Source organism: Lepidochelys olivacea (assembly GCF_965140295.1).
Source record: "Lepidochelys olivacea isolate rLepOli2 genome assembly, chromosome: 13".
Taxonomy (NCBI): Eukaryota; Metazoa; Chordata; order Testudines; family Cheloniidae; genus Lepidochelys; species Lepidochelys olivacea.
Genome location: NC_140423.1, coordinates 7,072,867 through 7,090,745, shown reverse-complemented (window position 1 = coordinate 7,090,745; position 17,879 = coordinate 7,072,867). Strand labels below are relative to the sequence as shown.

General features: G+C 40.6%; 1 long non-coding RNA gene across 1 annotated transcript; it reads left to right on the top strand.

Moving 5' to 3' along the window:
- Positions 1–576: 576 nt before the first annotated feature.
- LOC311530018 lies at positions 577–17,378 on the top strand. The gene is made up of 3 exons (XR_014713896.1): positions 577–634; positions 14,953–15,041; positions 17,196–17,378. It is a non-coding gene; the product is annotated as an uncharacterized lncRNA (long non-coding RNA).
- Positions 17,379–17,879: the final 501 nt, after the last annotated feature.

The following is a 17,879-nucleotide window of genomic DNA, read 5'->3' as shown; positions in this document are numbered from 1 at the left end:
GACTCACTAACATTTGACTCCATCATTGCAATTGGTATCATAGTGGGAACTGCATTTATTTTCCTGCAAATTTTAAGTTATTTTACAGATATAAGTAAAAATGCAATTTGAAAATAAGCGACCTTCGTCTGCACAGTGTCTAAAGTTATGTGTTTAGCTAATGGTTTTTTAAGCTGGCACAGCTATGGTTAGTACAAGCTAAAGTTACATTCTAGGAGGATACTATTATTTGATTGTCATTCATTATTTAAAGTGGCACAAAGCACAATATGATAACAAAAGAAATAATGATAATTACTCCAGCCAGGACAGGTTAGGCATTTTAGAACTCACTATTCAAAGTATTAAATGTAAGCATAAGAGAGAAATAAAATTATGAAATGCACAGATTCAGCCAAAAAATAAAATAACAGCACTTTGAAAGAATAAAATTACAGAGAATATTTGTGCATTGCAGGAAGTACCAACAATACAAGTATGTGTTGGGGGGTGAGTGTGAAAGAGACAGCGTGTGTGAGCTGGGGGAGTGTGTGAGAGACTGCGCGCTGCCCCTTTAAGAGAGCGGCGCTCACCAGCCTGAAGGAAAGGTCCTTCAGACACAGCAGCAGCCGCCAGCAGCTCCGTCCCACTCCTGGTGAGCACTGTCCCCACCCCACTCTGCGGAGATGGGGTACATGAGCCGGGGGAGGGGGGAGTAGGGTGACCAGATGTCCTGATTTTATAGGGACAGTCCCAATATTCGGGGATTTGTCTTATATGGGCGCCTATTACCTCCCACCCCTGTCCTGATTTTTCACACTTGCTGTCTGGTCCCCCTAGGCAGATGCCAGCAGAGCAGAGAGGGAAGGTCACCCTTGCTCCGTGGGCACCCCGTTTATAACGGCGCCCCCAGCTTTCGCCCAGTTCATCCATGCTTATGGCTGGCTTGGCTCTGAAAACAGCTGCTCAATGTGTAGCGGCAGTCAGAATAGCCAACAGAGTGTGAGGAATCATTAGGAAGGGGATAGATAATAAGACAGAAAATCTCATAATGCCACTATATAAAGCCATGGTAGCCCACACCTTGAATAGTGCATGCAGTTCTGGCCACCCCATTTCAAAAAAAATGTATTAGAATTGGAAAACGTACAGCGAAGGGCAACAAAAATGATTAGGGATATGGAACAACCTCCATAGGAGAGATTAAAAAACTGGGACCGTTCATCTTCGAAAAGCGACAACTAAGGGGGGATATGACAGAGGTCTATAAAATCATGACTGGTGTGGGGGGAATGAAAAAGTGTTATTTACCCCTTCCCATAACACATGAACCAGGGGTCACACAATGAAATTAATAGGCAGGAGATTTAAAACCAACATAATGAAGTACTTCTTCACACGATACACAGTCAAGCATGGAACTCCTTGCCAGGAGATTTTGTGAAGGCAGAAAGTATAACTGGGTTAAAAAAGAATTAGGTAAGTTCATGAAGGATAGGTCCATCAATAGCTGCTAGCCAAGATGGTTGGGGTTGCATTCTGCATGTGCAAATTAGACATGCAATTGAACGCCTAACTTGTTTAAAAATCAGGCCTGTATACATTTTTGTGTTTAATTTGCACCCTTTTGAGTTCCAGATCACATAACAGGATACAAAGTTATTTTAGTTACTCATTTTCCGTTCTCTCAAAAGCTCTTTCTTGAGCTGTATTCACTTTGTATTTTAGTTTGATTTGTCAGTGAGGATTCTTTATAATTTCTTTATTTTAACAGACTTACGTTAGAACTTTTAAAGTGAGCAGGAACTCTGTTAAAAAGTATAACTGTTCAGCTTATGAACAAAGACAGGAAGCTCCCATGTTGCAAAATGTAAGACATGATGAATACATCTAAGACAGTGGTTCCCAAAGTAGGGGCGCTGCTTGCTCAGGGAAAGCCCCTGGCGGGCCGGGCCGGTTTGTTTACCTGCCGCGTCCGCAGGTTCGGCCGATCGCAACTCCCAGTGGCCGCGGTTCGCCGCTCCAGGCCAATGGGGGCTGCGGGAAGCAGCAGCCAGCACGTCCCTCGGCCCATGCCGCTTCCTGCGGCTCCCATTGGCCGAGAACGGTGAACCACGGCCACTGGGAGCTGCGATCGGCCAAACCTGCGGACGCGGCAGGTAAACAAACTGGCCTGGCCCGCCAGGGGCTTCCCTGAACAAGCGGCGCCCCTAGTTTGGGAACCACTGATCTAAGACAAAAGCTAAGACATGATCTTTGTAGTTCTCTGTTGTAATTAATGAGATATTAAGAAAAACATTTATTCTGAATGCTTTGTGGATGCTGACACAAAGAACCACTTTAAGCATTTTGTTTTGCAGTTCATTTGTTGACCTTCCCCTATGGTGAATTTCATTTTCATCTCCCAATTCAAGTGTAATTGATTTGCACATAGGTTAAACTGGTTCCAGAAATGTTTCCATTCTAAGTTATGAGATGCGTCAGTTTGGTCATAGAAAATAAATCATGATTCCTAAGAAAGGGTGGTGGCTAGCCTTGGATGCTAAGAGAGTTAATGCCTATTCTTCCTAACAATTATCTAGGAATACTGTATAAAATGTACGTGATATAGAAGCATCTGCCTATTCATCCGTTTGTGTATCTGTTTATAAAGTTGGGAAGAGCAGAATAATCACATTTAAAAAATCTAAGCCAGTTCATCAGCTGGTGTAAATGGAGTGACTCTGATTTATACCACCTGAGAATCTGGCCCAAAGTATTTTTTGCATAGCTTAAGAAAACAAATGTGCATTAAGAGTTATATTAAAGATATTAAAACTATATCAAGATACAACATGAGTAACCACTTGTTCTTTATCATTTTGTAAACTTTGCTTAAGCACTGGTTCCGTTACTAGTGTTTGGAGCCAATGTTTGGTAAGCTTCTGTTGCGTGTGCATCCCCTGGCATCAGCCAAAAGCTGGACTTGCACACACAAACTGCAGGTGATGGGATGGGGTGTTTGTACATTTCCCTCCAAACTGTACCCACAGATGTTTTTCATGTATTGAAGTGAAATATGGCCTCTTTAGATTTATTTCTTTTGCTTGTGTAAATTGTTTGCTCCAGTTAGAACAAGGCAAGAGTAGAGTAGCTCAAACATGGTTCCATTTAGGGCTAGTCAAAATATTCAATTTATTTGATGAATTTTAGCCTTTTTTGTCTGTTCACCAATTTGCCACAGATTTTTAACAAATTTGTCCTCTGTTCATAGTAGTGTGCAAATGAATTTCAGTGTATGGGATGCACATAAACTGATGTGAGAATGCATTTAGTATTCGCTATTCATCATTGGTCATCAAAGTCACATGGTACTGTCTCTGCTCGCTGACTGGACGACTGTGACGTTTATATTGTCTGGCACACATACACATTGTTACACTCAAACACATGTACTCACACACGATCAAAAGTATTCCTGCAAATAGGAGCTCCTTTCAGACATTCATGAGGACAAACCAGAATGTTCCCAAACAGCATATGACAGAGCACTGTGAATACTATTGTATCAAATTCACTGGTTTATTTGCACAAAGATAGTGTGTGTGAGGGGGGTAGGGTGGGGAAGAAGTATTTGCTCAGCTCCGGTTTCATTGTACAATTTTCATTTTGATCAGTGATTGTCTGAAAACCTTCTGAAATTTGATATACTTTCATTTTTAAATGAAAGTAGTTTAATCCAAACTTCATTCATCTCCTGATCTAAGAATTTGGAACATTCTAGCAGTGGGTTTGCTTTGTTTCAGAACAATGGAAGCTACAAAAAAATACCACAGACAAATTTTATTATTGCAGCTTTTATATGGGACATGAAATGTGCACTAGTTTAATACAAAGTCATTACTGCAGTTAAAACCATTAAGTTAATTAATATGGACATTTATTACTACCAATAAAAGATAATATCAGGGGATTTATAGAATCAATATATCTGTATATTCGCACTCCTACAGTCTCTGTGAAGACAGGTGTTTCAGTAGGGTAGAGTATAATGTTATGGCACCTGTTACCACAGCTGTAGTTAAAGGTAGGTTAAGGGGAACACTTTCAAAGGGGATCATAAAGCTAACCCCACGCCCACAAGGGCTCTGCAAATGGACACCAAATCTTTTCAGTTATAATGTATTAAAAGAAGCACAAAGGCCTTGATCCTACTAGTTCCTGAGTGATAGAAAGCACATTACTATTGTCATTTGTATCACAGTAATGCCTAGATATCAAAGCCAGGACCCTCTTCTGCTAGGTGCTGTATTTGCCCATAGTGGAAGATAGTTCCTGCCCTGAGAGGCTTACAATCTAACTAAACACAACAGACAAAGGGTGGGAGGGGAAATACAGTCACAGACAGGTGAAATGACTTGCCCAAGATCACAGAGCCAGGAACAGAACCCGGGCCCTCCTGGTCCCCATGCAGCAGGCTGTTCACAAGACCACCTGACAGCATAAGGCTGCTGCAGTCAAAGTGTGTGAGCCTCCATTCCTTACCCGCCTCAGGCCCTGCACTGAAAGCAACTTGGCCAGACCAGAGGTTCTGGTCCCATGTCTTTATTTTGCTAGTTATTTTTATTTCCATGTTTGACATGTTGGCATTCTGTGAGAAAACTTATTTTTTAGTCTGTTCCTTGGGTTTCCAACACTTTTTGTAGACACCCAGACTGATACCATGGTATTGAGCAATGTAAAGAGAGTGAGTGTGAGAGAGAAACAAATAAACAAAATGACATTCTGGCCTTCAGGAGCTTAAAATCTGAGGCCCTGAGCCTGCAATTAGGTCTGCCTGAGGGGACCTTTATGTCAGTGAGGACCCCATCTGAGCAGGATTAGGACCTTGATTAGACAAAAGATGGTAACTGAATGGTGGAAATGGAGTACATAAGACCAAGGGTTACAATAGTGAAATATCATGGGATGTGATTTATGTTACTGTACATAGGAATATTGTTAGTTACTCTCTGAATTTTTATTCATGTATATTTATTTGTACATTTAAATGGGTATGGCCACTTCCTACAGCCTCTCTTTCCATGACTTGTGTGATGCACTTTTCCCAGAAAATGCAAAGCATAAAAACGTTAGTCATAACCAAGGTAATTCTCTATTAAGATTTAGACTCTGGACTGGAATCTCTAGCTAGAAAAATGTCACAAAAATCCAAGCCTTTTCTTATTTATGTTTTTGAGGTCTTTATAGCTGATAAAGCTTAAGTTGTCACTGTGATTGCTATTGGTCATTTAGTTCCAATGATGCCGGATAACGTTTGGAAGACGAGGTAATTTAATAAAGCTTTGCAAATGTAGACAACTGCAAAATGTGATAGAGAAGGCTATATCAATCACGGTAATGATAGGCATTAGCGGCATGCCAAGTGTTTTGGTCTCAATAGATCTGTCACCGTTTTGCAGTCAGTAGTCGTAACTATGGTTCTGTGCAGTGGCCCTTCTAATTTAGTGCTGGTTGCAAAGCTGTCATTTAAAGCGGAGATTTATTGGGCTGATACATGTGATTTATGTCGGACAGTTTCAGCTTTGCTAACTTGTGTGCAACAATAGTAGTTAACAAGCAATTAAAAATCTTTTGGTCCATAGTGCTAGAAGCTACTGTATAGTTCCCTTGAGCAGCCACTTAACCTTCTTCCCTTCTAAAAAGCCTCATTTCACAGGCCAAAAAGAATTTCAAGCATTACCCTTATGGGCACAGTGAGAGCTTCTTCTTTAATTTGAAAATGTGCCACGTTTGCTACTGTGGGTCTCCCAGGTAAATGAGTCTGGAGGATGGCCAGCTACAGGACTGCTGTTTACTCCAATTTCTTCTAACTCTCCTTTCCCCATGATGTAGACTGACCCTGAGGATTCTCGGGGCAGCAGCTTGGAATGGCCATGTGTGGCAGTACTACGAGTCAGCCAGCCTGGGCTGTCATTAGACTTATGTGGCTGACACCCTCCTGTCCTGTGAGTATGTCACCTTTACAATGCCGAGCTTTAGACCAAAAAAAACCCCCCAAACTCCTCAGTATCTCTTTGATAAATCCAGCTCGCTGCCATCTATTTTGCAAACCTGAACCCCCTCCCCATCTTACACAACTCTGACTTTTTAAGGCCCCTGTCTCCTCCCCATCTTACACAACTCTGATTCAGATTTTAAGGTCAGAACGAAACCCAATCTGACGGGCCCTCTTGTGTTAAAGCACACAGTAAACACATTTGAATTGAATCTGTCGCACACATTCCTGGAGCAACCAAAGTTGCAACCATATCAGCAAAGTAGTTACGGGACGGGGGTGGGGGGGAGGGGGAAGAAAATGATTATTCTGCCATTGAGCTAACGAAGTAGGATTGATAATTTCAGCCAGCACAGAGCCAGCATCTCATCTTACTTCTGCAAGCTGCACTTGTATGCCTGCTGCAGTACTATAATTGCCTCGTTCCGACTTTCCTATCAGTGTGACTGTCAGGAGTTGCAGGAGATGATTTGCGATAACAATGCTTTCCTCTGCCTCCAAAGCCCACTGTCAGGTCTAGGATCTGAAGTCAGATGGGCCTGACTGAAGTGCAGCCAACAGAGCCGCGTGGCAGCATGTTGAGCCAATCTGGGCCTTTGCGTGAACCAAACTCTTTTAAATCACACAGTACATTGGAGATAATTAGCCCCATTGCATGTATACAATGGCTCTTCCAGGAAGGATGTAGTCCTAATTGCTAAAGACAAGGTTCCAACCCCCCGACCCCCGCTTCTACAAATAGAAATGACTGTAAATACTCACATAAACAGGCCATATAGATAAAAATTTTCACTTCACAAAGACTGCTTTTTTTTTGATTCCTTGAGCTTGGATCTGTACCTGAGAGATTAGCGGGTTTTTTTTCATTCTGAAATGGGTGTAGAATGCTGGACACAGCTGGCTATTTCTGATTGACTCTAGATACTGTGACCCTAACCTAGTAATCTCTCTGTTTTCTTTATTTTAATGTACAAATCCCTGTTCATATTAGTCACATTATACTACAGGCATTGCTCTTCTCCAGTGGTTAAAGTCACCACTTATCTTTTAGCCTTCCCACACAATGCTGCAATAGTCACCCAGAAATTCACTGCCGGGTGTGTCTCATAGCTTAAATAATATCTAGGGCTTTCACAGCTTGTCGTGTGATTCCCCTCCCCACTGTCCAGTAGAGCATTACTTCAATATCGGCATTGTCCAGTTAGCACTAACAAATATACTCCACTTACTGTCTGGATACTCAGATAGGCCATGACTCCTGGGATCCAGTTGGAAAAAACTTGTCCAGCTTCAGAAAGCGAGCCTCCCTTGACATCAGCCACGTCAATACATAGGTCAATGCAGCTTTTCCCTGAGACCCCAATCCCCAGACTAACCAACAAACCACAGTTTAAAAAATTTCTGTTCCCATACACGAAGCACCCATGGTTTTGTTCTTTCCCTTGGCCTGAGACAGAGTGAAATGCCCTGGGATTGTAAACTCTGCCATGTGCTACTTGGCTCAGGTTTAGAATCTTCATGACCCCCAGTCCTAGCAGGTCCTTACATCACACACCTTTTGGCAGGTTTAAAAAAGGGCTTACAATTTTCATGACTGGTCTTTTTTCTGTGCAGCCCAAAGAAATCATAGAGACGTCACATGACAGAGGGATTACTGCTCTCTGAGGCCAAGAGAAACCTGTCCTGCACTGCCCTTTTCCTTTGATGCCAGGCTGGGCAGGTAGTCAGGTTACTGGTGATGACAAGATGGAGTGATTTCCTTCTTTTCAGGGCAAAAATTTCTCAGCGCATTTGTCCTATCCCTGCTGTGAAAGGGTTAGATTCTAGGAACCCTTACTCAGACTTTACCCAGAGGAGTAGTCCCATTGAGGCCACTTGGGGGCTACTCACATGCATGAGGGTTTGTGGGATTGGGCCCATATCTAGAACATTGGTAGAATTTTAGTATCACTATGCAAATGTAATTTTAGGAAACAGACTCCAGGCCTTTGTATGAACAGCTGTGGATTACATTATTTTCTACCTCAGCACAGGGATTACCTCTGATTTACAAAATAGGTTTAGTGCATTTTTTATTATAAAAAGCAACTCAAGAATGAAGAGATAGAGAGCACAGAAACGAGGCCTTGTCAGAATCTACAAGTCAGTCCATCTTGCAAAGAGTCCTCGTGGTGGACCCTTCCATTTGGGATATGTATTCACCTCTGAACTCTCTTGGTCAAAACTTCTGGCCTGCCCCATAAAAATGGTACATCTGCGTCTACCTCTGTGTTTAGAACTACCTGTATTTTGCTGTACAGCTTCTAAAACGTATTTCAGAAACCTGATGGTGAAATAATCCCAAATTTGGATCACTAGCCCTACCCCACACCAAATCTCAAGGCAACCTGAGTCTGTGTCTATACTACAAGAGCTACAGGGACATAGCCAAACCTGAGCGGCACTGCGACCCAGTGCGCCAGGTCAGAATGTTACTCACTCAGATTTGGCCTGGCACCTGAGTGGTTCTGTGACACCTCTGCCAGGTTGCTATGCCTGGAGCAGGGAGCCCAGCTCGGTTCTGTAGGAGAGGGGCTGCTGTCGTAGGGTGAGTGTGGGGCAGGCTCACTCTCTAGCCCCTCACCCGTTGGCCTCCCTTCTGCACCAGCCTGGGATTAGGGGTGTGGTGCTGGGGCAGAGTGCCTCTTCAGCAGTTGAGTATAGTACAGACATTGAATTGGGAGGCTACATCTGAGCCTGGCCTAAGGCTGGGATTTCCAAAATAGCCCAAGGGATTTAGGCACTTAACTTTGAAAACAGAAAAATTTGAAAATATCAGACTAAAGTTTCAAAAGTGACTAGTAGAGGTGGCTAGAAAATATGTTCTTTCCACCCCAGTGAAAAATTTAGACTAAAAAAAAAAATCATTGTCATTGAACTTTTCTATAGAAAATACAGACTTTTTGTCAAACAAACAAACAAACAAACAAAAAAAACAACAAAAAACCCCCACAACCTCAAAAAAGGTTAAGGTTTGGGGTTTACAGTTTTTCAATGAAAAAAATCGAAAACATTTGAGGAAAGAAAACACTTTCCATGAAAATTGTCATTTAGTTGAAAAAAATTTTTTTTGACCAGCCCTAGTGACTATTGATTTTGGGTGCCGTCTTGAGGGGCTGTGAGGGGGCATGATTTTCAGAGGGTGGGTTTTGAAAGATGTCTCAAGATGGGCACTCGGAACTCGGGGTATGCAAAATCACTAGTCACTTTTAAAAAGCCAGGCCTACAATTTTACTTTGAGCAAATCAATGCTTTTTAGCACCTCTATCTCTGGGATTTGTGTTTTGATGCTGCAAAAGACCAACATCAGGGCAGACGTTCAAAATCAGGACTGTCTTTTGGTTTACAGGCCAGTTAGTAAAGATATCTACTTTTCTGAGAGACGGAGAGCAATCCGCACGTGCACACAAACACACATACGCACACATTCTATTTTGTAGACCTAATGCATGACTGAGGTGACAGAGACGTGAGCTCTCTCCAGACAAAAGTTGTGGGTCAGACTTTTGAAAACCACAATGAGTAACAAAAAATTTTAGGTGAGAAAAAAATCCCTTTTCATTTCATTTTATTATGGGTAATTTTCCATTGAAATAATTTGTGGTAAGAACTTTTGTCTTTCACAAAAGGTTAGTTTAAAAAAAAATTGCAATGGCACTTGGGATCTACTAACGTTCTCCTGTGTGTCCTGCTAGACACACTGTAATGAAATGTAAAGAACTTTTTGTGGCAGAGGTACCAATTCCTTCCTTGATTCCTACAAATACGTAAACATTAATTAATTAATCTTCAGAACACCCCTGTGAGACAATTGTGAGGCCTACAGAAATCTTGACAATGGATAGGCTGCCAGTGTACTGAGACCATAGTCTACCATTCTGACTAATATCATCACATTATTTCCTTGTATTCTCTTGTCTGTCTGTATCTGTCGTCTCTTATCTTAGCTTGTAAGGTCTTTAGGGCAGGGACTCTCTTTTTGTTCTTTGTTTGTATAGCACCCAGCACAATGGGTTCCTGGTCCATGATTAGGACCCCTAGGCCCTGTCATAATACATATAAGTGTTATTATAATACATATTTTAGAGAGGGATAAAATGAAGCACAGAGAGATACAGGACTCGATTCTACCCCCTTTACTCATATGAATAGTGCCACTGAAAACAATAGAATCAGGCCCTAAGATGTAGCAACTGGATGCTGTGACCTGAATTGCATCTCAGAGTTCTAGTGAGCTTCACTTTAATGGTCCATGACAGTAGTTTTCAACCTGTGGTCCGCGGACCCCTGGGATTCTGCAGACTCTAAGGGTTCCGCAAAAGGTTGTCGTTACCATAGAACAGTGTTTTTCAAGCTGTGGTCTGCAGGCCCTTGGGATCCGCAGACTCTGGCTAAGATTTCCAAAGGGGTCTGCACAGCCGTTTGAAATTTTTAAGGGGTCTGCAAATGGAAAAAGGTTGAAAACCACTGGTCTATGATACCGAACTGCAGTCTGGTAGTCACAGTTGAACAGGGTACTTTATTTCTTCAGTTTTGCTTTTCTTTCTTCAACAGTCATATCCATCAGACAGACAATGGTTGACTAGAAGTGATATGAGCTGACACTGGGAATTGTTTGAATTACAATAACAGTGAGATAATATTTTGCTAAGCCTACCTGTAATATAACGTGTGTCATTTAAAATGTCCCATTATACTGAGCAGAGGCTGCTATAAACCCAAATCACTCAGACTGTGCAGAAAAGCTCTCAACAGTACTGTAACAAATATCTTTTTCCCAATGATCTTTAGATGTCATTGATTAATTTCACTTTCAGTTCACTGGTTATGAAGCACAGAAAGCTGTCCATTGCCTGACAAGTGTATACACTGCAGTGTAAAGTGCTAGGTTGTACTCTGCAGAGATTTAGTGACAAATCAGATTTACAAATTAGCTACATGGCAAGTCCTAAATAATATGGCTCCTGCCCTGTGATTGGAAGTGCATGTTCAAAATACAACTGGCCACTGTGGCCTGTCATAGCATTTTTTATGTCAGAAAGCATAAAACAGTTGTTTTATACACTGTGGTGTTGAACACCCCCATACAGCAAGAAAGACGTTCTTGTCGTTGTTTTCCTTTACAAAGAATTCTACACTTAACCTTTCCCCAGATTTGGCATGTGAAGGTATTTTAGCTACGTGCTGCCCTCATGCCAAATGTCTTTTTGAATGTTTGTATCAAATTTAATATGTGTAATGTTAGGAGAAACAGGTCAGGGTTTCAGATTAACACCAATAACCATAATGAGAACAGATGCTTATATCCATCTGGAACATAGATTTAATATGTTAAATTCATAGCGCAGCCCATGAAACGCAATACTCAGATGTTTACTGGTCCCAATTTAATGAACGATTTTGGATTAAACAGGGGCCAAACAACAGGCCACCGATCTATATTAAATCTCAGCAAAATGAAAATTGCAAAGATTTACTTAGGGTCATTACACAAGAAAATTTAATCACAACCTCATCCATAATGTCACATAGTCATCAGACTGATAATTGAAATGCCATGTGAGGGATTATGAATAACCCTCTGTTTATGAAGATAGCTCTCTGATTATCTTTATGTCCTATGAGTAACATAAAATACGATTTGTAATAATGTATATAGTCCTTTCTTATAAGAAACTCCACTGGAGGTTTCCACAAAAAGTCTAGTCTTATCATAACTGTCTGGGACAAACTCTGTTTCAGAAATGAAAGTGTCTTTAATTCAGATTATGTATTCTTGGGTTTTTTTAATCCTCTCTTGTAAGGTGAAAAGTGCATTTGTAGTAGGTTTCAAGGTCATAATGGGGTACGCATCTTTTTAGCAAAATCCCTGCAGTTGTTATTAAGAATTATGAACATGAATTGAATAAGCTAAACATTAGTTTGTCTAGAATCAATATTTATTTTTCACACTTTGGGGCCAGAAGTGTGCCTTCTTCTGTATTTGGTAAAGCCCTAGTATATTTTGGGTGTTACTGTAATAAATAAATACATTTATTATTTTACATAGAACAGGAAATGTTCAATATGTGGACATTTTATAATTATATTAGGTTTGTATTCTACATTCTGTCTCTATATATACACACACATTCCTATATACAATTAAATTATATAACATTTGATTTTATACGATGCAGCTTTAAATATAGACCCTGTTGGTCCCAGGCAAGCAAACACCTATTGATTCCTGTTAGGAATTTTGGTTGCAAAGTAATGCAAGATCAGATTCTTATTTTAATGGTATTTTTCATATACTCCTTCCCTCCAAAACCAAAACATGAAATGTCAGCAGAAGAAGAGTGAAGGAAAGAGGTATAGGCAAAAGAGGAAAGGCAGGTTTGAAATTATATGAACTGACACTGAGAAGAAATACAAGAACATTTTTCCATGCACAGTATCCCAGTACATATTATTTATAATGATATAAAACAGAAACTATATACTAAGGCATCAGCCCGAAGGGGCAAAATTACGGATGAACTTTTAGCTCTGCATTTTCTGAGTGCTTGATTTCTCAACTTCAACACTGCATTGATAATACAAAGTTTTTTTGACATGGAATTTTGTGTAATTTTTATACAAACATTCATGCTTGCATTGGATAATTAGGCACAGAATTATCTGATTTGCATCTACCAATGTAGGGCTCTGTATGTGTATTTGAAAATACTGCAGAAGCAATTTTGGAAGGTGGCTGAAAACTGGGCCTAGTGGTAACTATTGCACCACAAAGTAAAATAAAAGAAAAAAGAAAAATCCCTCTGATTGTGAGCTTGGTGCAGGAATCTTCAGAAACAGGCACATTTTCTCTTTTGACATCTTCCTATACGTAGGGGGTGGGGGAGAGGGTGCAGAAGAACATAAGAGTCCATATTTATGTATTATAAATATTTATGTAGCAAATTCTAAGAAAATCTCCCTAACTTCCAAAGCCACATAGAACTGAAGGTGATAGTACAGTTTATTATAGGGCATTTAAAAGACAATGTAGGTGCTTGTTGGCTCGTGTGTCTGTCGCTGTTACCTCTGCTTCCAGAGTTACTCTCTCTCAGTGATTTCATACCAAACTTGGTTGGGTTAACAAGTTAGCAGCTGGATAGAGAGGTAGGATGGTCCAGTGGTTTGGTTGCTAGAAGAATTGGGTGCAATTCCCTGCTCTGTCACATGGTTTTTGTACGATATCGGGCAAGTCACTTTGTTTCTCAGTGCCGCAGTCCCCCATCTATGAGATAGTGTTGGGAGGATAAATACACGAGAGATTATGAGGCGCTCAAATACTGTAATAATGGGGCCTATATAAATACCTTAGACAGAAGATGTTTTTTTTCCCCTAAATTACGGCTACTACAAACTGAATCTAAGGTTTGAATAGTCAAGCTATGATCCCCTTCTGCCAGACACTGTGAAGATTCTGCAGCCAGAGAGAGTCTGCAGTTTAGGTGCAGCATTTTGCAACATTTTGTTAATGGTGAATGAGGAAGATTAGGATCTATTCAATCTTCCTTAGCTGGATAGCTCTGGCAATGCAAACAGGAGTAAAAAACCTGTGTTTGTTGCTCAAGGAAGCAGATGTGGCTCTTAACCCACTGGTGTAAGTGAGCTCCACTCTAATAACTTCTACGGAGTAGCACCAACTGCTGGCAGCGGTGACGTGGGTCCATAGGGAGCAGATACGCTGAGCAAGAAGGTGTCAGTTTTAGACAAGCACTTACTGGCTACAAGCATCATTTGTTTAGATGCTTTATCATCTACTCAGCTTTGCAGCACGGCTATGTAATAAGGCTGCAGTGTTTCCTCATTAGATGCTGAATCCTCAGATGTACAAAGGGTACTGGGATTTGATTTAGACGCTCATCTCCAAAAAGCACTATTGAGTAGAGCTTTCCAGCCTTCACTGGATTCCATGAGTTTTCTGTGCATGATTTCTCAACCTGAAAATATCACGTTGCCTGAGAATTCGGACACATCTGCAAGCTCTGTGGAAGGTTAGGATTTAAGTGGAAATGTCTGTTCTCCCTGGTGCAATGTCGCTTTCTGCTTGTCCAAGCAGCAGGAGGTGCCACTAACAACAATACCTAACACAGTACTTCATATTTCCAGTGCACTGCACGTAACTGACAAATTTATTTCTGTGAGCTACTTACCCCCCTGTGAGCTACTTACTGTTTTCCCCATTTGTAAAATAGAGAAACAGGGGGTTGATCTGTAATCCCTCACCCGATTTTAGGTGCAAGATTAAATTATATATCATGTGCTAATTAATATTAAAATGCTTTAAAATAGTGAAATAGAAGCCATCCACACTGTAATGCAAAACTTGCAAGTAGAGAAACCTAATAATCTGTATAACAGCTGAGGTAGGTTTGGCAATAACCTGAGGCATTGTGGGCCAGATAGTAGTTTTGATAGTTAGCCAAACTAGCAAAAGAGTTAGCATGACTGCTTAATTGAAGATTAAAAGTTTTAGCAATATTTTGCAATATGTAGCTTGTGATAACAAGTATACCAAAGAAGCTAGAAATAATGGATTTCTAGGGGATTTCGGGATATATGTAACCATGGAGAAACCACACTGATGTATCAAAACTATTGGGACATTAATTGATGCAAGTGAGGTATTAACTGTTGGAAGTTTAGCTATGGTTAGCTAGAATACCAAGTTTCATTAGCTGGAATACCCCACATGGCAGGGGCTGAAGCCTTATCCACTATGGTCGTGGGCATGTGTAGCTGGATCAAGAAGACAATGGTCAGAACAACCCCTAGATGGGACACCAGGGATGACCAAATGGCGGAAGCCTGAGTATGAGCAAGCCTTCTTGTGATCTCCACTTACTTTTTCTTCTATCTTTCAGTTATCAGTCGGCATAAGGCTGTAAATATGCACAAAGTTGTAAGTATATCAACAATGGGGGATTGCTTCATTTTGTACCAGCCTAAAGCTGTAAGTAAACACAATCCAGGGGGTGTTTTGTAATATGTATCTGGTTTTATATAATTATACTTAGAAACATGAAGACTTTACTTTAAAACCCAAGCCTATTTGTTTGCTCCACCAATCTCAACTCAGTACAATTTCTTACATAGCCACCTGAGTAAAGAACCTGTTATTAATTGTACAATTTCCACCCTCAACTCATCTAAGGCCACAAGAGGCACAGAAAGATTAAGTGGATAGTCCACAATGACACATGTCAGAAGCAGAGCCCGGATTAGCACCCAGGTCTAATCCAATAGTCCGTTAAGAAAGTCTTTTACAGTCTGATTTTCAGAGCTGTATCAGCTGGGGATGCCCCTTCACTGGGAGAGTTCTTATAGCTGGTTAAGCCATTTTTAAACAAGCTATGCACCACTAGAGCAACACAAAACGTCTTTAACAGGGTGCCCGGTCTGGCCCCAAGTGTTTAAATTTCCGAACGGTCATTTTGCAGAGTTTAATAATACATTACACTGGCTCCACCTCTATACAAGAACAGGCAACACTTGCAGAATCAAAGCTTGAAATGAATCTCAGCCCAACCTCTATCTGATGCATGTGCAATTCTGTGTGCACGGTTATTTTGTACACACTCATTTGGGCATGCAAATGACATTTTACCTGCCCAAACTGCCTTTGATCTTGATTTACATGCATAGATGGGCTTTGTGGACCAATGGCCAAATTTTCAAAAGGATGCATTTTCATTTATGGATGCAATTTCTATTTCTCTGTCTAGGGTTTGCTACCACACTCATCATCATGGTGTCTGCAATTAAATACAGGTTCAGATCTGAATATTTGTACTGCTATTTAATTTACAGGCACAGATTGGGTGGCTGGAAGTGGAAGTACTCAGATTTGCACCTGCAATTCATTTTGCAGTTGCAAAAAAGCAGACACACATTTAGCAAGTGCAAAGTATACCCATAGAAAAGAAGGGTGGGCGTCAGCCTTTTGAAAATTTAACCCAGAAATTGAAACAATGCACCCATGCCTATATTTGTTAACAAAAAATTGGGCAAATGAGTGCGTGCACAAAAAGAAGCTATTGAAACATATCTTACATAGGTGAGCATAATGTATTAGTATTATGAAGAGGATATTGTTGCAATGGAACAGCATGAGTGCCTGTACATAAATATGAAGGGTCATATATCAGCAGGGCTTGTCATGTATTTATTCTGTAAATCAAATTGGCTCAGGCCAAATTATATATTTACTGAACAACACAAAAGTAAGCAAAATGGCTGTAGCAAACCTTAACTAGTGCTTAGATTTTCAGACAACGTGTGCGAACGCTCTATCACGGCGTTTAAGGTCTAGGGTGCCAAGTCATGGAATTAGGAGGAGATTGTTGTAGTGTACTGAAAATTGGCTCAAGGGAAAGTGAGCACAGACGGAATCTTTTCCAGCTGGATGGCACAGATCAATGATGGGACCTCTGGCTTTCATTATTCATACAAACCACATGAATAAAGGTATTAAAAGCAAGACTTCCAGAGAATAATGAGTGATAGACGGAAGATGATTTAAATCATTTTCAGCACCAGGGCTAACACAATTGAATTGACTAATACAATTCAATACACATAAGTGTGTAAGAACAAAAAATGAGGGAAACAAATTCTTAATGGACAAAAAAACATAACTTCCCAAGGCTTGAGTAGAATATGGGAGAGTTACTGTAGAAAAATCCCTTGCATGATAGTTACCTCTGCATACCCATCCCAACATGCAGTTACATTACAAAGCAAGCAGCCAAATTCTGCCATTAGTTTACAGCTGTGAAACGCTTTTGATTTCAGTGGGCACAATTTACAGAATTAACTGTGGTTGGAATTTTACCCAGGATCCTAGATAACCAATTAAATTTCAGGTTTCAGAGTAGCAGCCGTGTTAATCTGTATTCGCAAAAAGAAAAGGAGTACTTGTGGCACCTCAATGCTCAAATAAATTTGTTAGTCTCTAAGGTGCCACAAGTACTCCTGTTCTTTTTAATTAAATTTCAGGAGACAAAGTGCATCAGTTGGATGGATAATCATGGGGTGACTCCTTGTATTAGTCAGACGTAAATTGTAATACACAAGAACTTGAGAACTAAATGATTTCCTTTTGCAGGTGTTGGCCGTGTCCATGGACAGGGGACATGATAACCAATGCAAAAGGCAGCTGGAACCACTGGGAACATCACACTGACTTTGAAAAGTTACTTACTTATGGAAAACAACCCAGAGCAACAACCACAGTTCTAGGGCTTACGGGAATTGTCAAGGTACATTGCATAAAGTCAACACAGAGGAATTTATGAAGACTGAACAAAAATGTAGCAAAATATTTTCCGCTAAAGCATAATAAATAATTCTAATGATTCTCCTGGTCCTAATCTATGGCTACCAATAGTAATTTTTCAGTGATTAGTGTGAAGGAGTGCAGACAGTGGCAATTACTGCAGTGGCATTTGATCTGGGATCAGTTTGGCCCCTTGTCTTATTATGTACTTGTAAAGCATTGCCTACATGTATGAGGCACCTAAGCAACTGTATAAAGTAATAATACCTCTCTCTGAAGGTGTTTTTCTACCAGAGATGATCCAAAGATACACTCTAAACCCCAGTCCCTGAGCGTTTCCAGCTGTCAGTGAAGAATAAGGGCTTTATTTCCAAAAAGGTTAGGCACAAATGCACCAACTAAAAGCAGAATGTGCACACGCAGCTTTCGTGATCATCTATGTGAATTGGGTAAGTATGCATGCAAATAGATCATTATGGTCATTTTAAATGTGCAATTACCTATATGTGCAAA